This window comes from Delphinapterus leucas, chromosome 18, assembly GCF_059928025.1.
Source record: "Delphinapterus leucas isolate spDelLeu-1000000601 "Yukka" chromosome 18, BTC_Dleu_Yukka2, whole genome shotgun sequence".
In the NCBI taxonomy this organism is placed as follows: Eukaryota; Metazoa; Chordata; class Mammalia; order Artiodactyla; family Monodontidae; genus Delphinapterus; species Delphinapterus leucas.
Window position 1 is genome coordinate 66,773,883 of NC_143146.1, and position 3,938 is coordinate 66,777,820.

General features: G+C 42.7%; 1 pseudogene; it reads right to left on the reverse strand.

The window, feature by feature from the left end:
- Positions 1-426: 426 nt before the first annotated feature.
- LOC111175070 (glyceraldehyde-3-phosphate dehydrogenase-like) lies at positions 427-3,233 on the reverse strand (annotated as a pseudogene).
- Between the last annotated feature and the right edge of the window lie 705 nt (positions 3,234-3,938).

The following is a 3,938-nucleotide window of genomic DNA, read 5'->3' on the forward strand; positions in this document are numbered from 1 at the left end:
GCTATTTCACAACCAATAATCGTCAGTGATTTGCTTATCAGTGAGTAATAATATACTGCTAACTCTTCATTATCAAGACCTTTCTCCACAGCCCTTTCTGACTTCCTTCTTTGACACTCTGTTACATTAATTACCTCAAGATTAGCTGTCATCTATTAGGTAGCCAAAGATCGTAGAAAGAGCATTCAAGGAAAGGAAATAGTATTCACTAAAACAGAGTCGTTAAAATGCAGCAAATAGGTCAGTATGGCTGAAGTATAGGATATTGGGTTGGATGAATGGTTAGAAGTGAGCACAGAAAAGTAATCTGAGAGCTCAATTAGGAAGAGAAAGGCCATACTAAAGAGCTTGGATGTGATTCGCAGAGGGGAACTCATGTAGATTTCCCTCCTCTGGGTACAGTGTATCATATTGATTGCGCTGATGCTACCCGACAAGGTAGGGTTCTTCAGGTGCTTGGAATGGGAATTGTGTGGGGGAGGGGAGTTTTTCACTGTGGTGGGGGCTAGAGGTGAGGCAAGGACTTCTCAGCAGATGAGAACCTCTCTCTACCTCAAGGCTATTAGGCTTGTTTTCCAGGGAAATCTTACTCTTTGGAACCACATGGACCATGAGGTTTATCACATGGTTGCTGTAGCCAAATTCATACCAACAAATAAGCTTAACAAAAGGCTCACTGAGGGCAATGCCAGGCCCTGCATCAAGGTGGAGAAGTGAGTGACTCTGTTAAAGTCACAGGAGAGCGTCTAGTCCTCAGTGTTGCCCAGGATGCTCTTCAGGAGCCCTCTGACACCTGCTCCACCACATTTTTGATGTCGAATTTAGCAGCTCTCTCTAGATGGCAGGTCAGATCTAGAACACACTCTTGGCAGTGCCTTTGGTTGCAAGGATGATGCTCTGGACAGCACCATGACCCTCACACCATGGTTTGCCAGAGGGGCCACCATCAGTCTCTGGGTAGCGTTGATGGCATGGACTGTGATGGTGAGTCCTCCGCGACGTGAAAGTTTCATGGATAACCTTGGGCAGGAGAGCCACTGTGGTTGGTGGTTCAGATGGCATTACTGACGACCTTGAGAGAGCTCTCAGGTTTCTCATGGTTCACTCCCATTGCATGCACATGGGGAATCAGCCGAAGGGGCAAAGATGAAGACTTACCTTCAAGTAAACCTCAGCCTTCTCAAAGACACAAGGGAACTCCACATCAACATCACCCCATTTGATGCTGGTGGGGATGAGGCCTAAAAGAGATTTTAACTTAGTTTGCATGGCACATAACTAATGTGTTCCATGAAGTTACTCACAGTGATGAGGTGACGGGTGAGGTGGAGAGTTTGCCTAGAGGAGCAGGTGTAGTGTTGGGCTGAGGCACAGGAGTCCAGGGTTATCATTTGGGAAGCATTCTTGCATAGTTCAAGGGCCTAACAGGCAGCTCAAGTTCACATCAGGATAGTCCTGTGGAAACTCTGAGAGCACCAGCCAGGACCAGGTCACCATTCCAACTCTACAGACGTGCAGCCCCTTCTTCTGTCTGGTTCCATTCCTCACCAAACCTGCCCAGCCCCGACCAAAATGTCTGACTTGATACTAACAGGGTTCACTGCCTCCCTCTTTTTTTTTCTTTCTTTTTTTGTAGAGACCTGGGCTGGTTATCTCTGCAAATTCCTGCCATTTAATTCAGTTCCATGCACTAAAAATCCACAAGAGTTTAAGGGAACAGTTGGAAGAACAGCTTGCTTGTGCCTTATGCACTTGGAATTGTAGCTATTTGCCTTGATCTTTCCTGGTTACTGCTTAGCTGAGAAGAAACAATTCTCAATAGTGACCTGATTATTATTTTGCTAAGTCCAGTGATATTCTTGAGAATTTAAAGGAGCATAAATGTTGGAAGTGACAGCCCTCTCTATGGGCTCTCTTACAATATAGAGATCACTTATAATGAAATTCTAACCAGTAAATTATAGTTCCTCCTATAGGGGATGAAGAAATAAAGATTTATGCCTAGGCTTTAACATTTAAACTAGTATGAGTTTCCATACTATCCTTCTGTTTTAAGTTTAAAAAACTTAATATGACATTTTCTTAGTTTTGAAATCAGACTCTGATTCTCAAGGAGCTTTGTTTGTTGCAAAAAGATTTATACTTTATATCCTAAATTGGGTGAGAAGTGATGCAGAAAGAAAACATTCCCCCATCTAGCCATTAAAATATTTAATCTTGGGCTTAATCCTTGTAAACAAGTTTCCCAGGACAACACTTAAATGCTACCCGAAGCTTAGATAAAACAAAATATGATTTTGATTAAGTGTAATACATTAGCAAAATGTCAGTTTGTGATATTTTTAAGTGAGATAGGAAACGCATGATGGCTGATAAATTGCCTCTCATTAAAAGAAAACAAGAGAACTAAGTTTTTTCTAAGTATTTATTTCTGAATTTGTATACGTTTGATATACTTGTCAACTTAAAAAAAATGCACAATGTAAAAGCTGTGAGTCAAGTTTATTCAGTGTCTTACTGAGGACTATAGCCCAGGAGATAGCCTCTCAGATAGCTCGGAGAAATTGTTCCAACAGGTAAGAGGGGAGGTCAGTATATATGTGAGTTTGGCAGAGGGTGCAAGCAACCAAGCACACATCCCAGTAGAAGTTTGTTGCTAGTCATGAAAAACAGACACCTTAGTTAATGGTTTTAGGGCACCTTAGATAATGGTTTTAGGGCTTTTCTAAGTATGGGAAGGTGCATGAGTTTGGGTTCATAAAACTTCCTCCTGAAAATTTCACACTGTCTAAAGGCCTGTTCTGCCAGTTTTCCCAGAGCACAGAGTGTCTCATTCCTGATGTCCACCCTGAACTCCTTTCAAGGTGTATTAAAGGTCAGCAACTTCAGTGGTTAATGAATCAATCCTTGTAGAGCTGGATGGCTAGAGACATTCTTCAGTTGGCACACTTATCAGCCATACTTATGTTTTCTGATTTATTAAATGGGAAATTTAAGCAGCTTCATAGAATGAAACAAACTATAAACCAATTAAGCTTCACTAATAGGCAAAATTCCCTTTTGCATTTTTCTAATAGCCCTTCTTTGGGTTTCATGGCCATGTGGCTCTACCACTCTCCCCATCCCACCAGTCTTCATTTATTGAAGTTTTTGGCACCTGACTCATAGGAGTCGTGACTTCCAGAGCTCTTGCCATAGTTATAGACAGCATTCACATCTGGTGAGCAATCCATCAAGCTTCAACTTCACCTCCTTAACTTACAAAACCTGGACTTCCATTCTCCATGAGCAACCCATCCTCAACCTCATTCTCACCAAGAACAGCTTCATTTCTGAAGCTGGAAACCAATACAAAAATAATCTCTGCCCACAGCTCCTTAGTGGTCCAGCTTTCACCCACCGTGCCCCACTGAGTTCTTCAGTCCCTCAAGCTCCTCTTCGCCTCATCGTTTCCCTCCCTTCCCTGACTACAAGTCTCTTTCCAACTATTTCCTCCAATGGATCAGCCTTCCAAGTCTTGACCTCAGCTAAACGGAGAATTGGTCTTTTCTGCCCCTATCCCTAGGTACTGAATGTTACTGGAGGAAAACACAGATTGTTGTTACTATATGTTTTTGGTCCCCAAATCTCAGTGAGACCCTCAAAGCAATCCTTTCTTGCTTCTCTAGGGAACAGTCTCTTGCTTTCCTCCCAGGGATTATTCACTTTTCCTTAAGTCCCAAGCTCCCTGCTGCCATCTTCATTCTCAGCGGGTGACATTGCACCATGTTTCACAGTGAAAAGATGAAGCTTTCAGGCATGAACATCTCCACTCTTGTTCCTCAGGGTCCATGTTTTTCCCCACTACACCTCTTGGCTGACACATACAGTAAGATCTCAACTAGACGTAAGGGGATTATGCTAAACTGAAGCAGAACCAGGATCATTATGTCAGGATA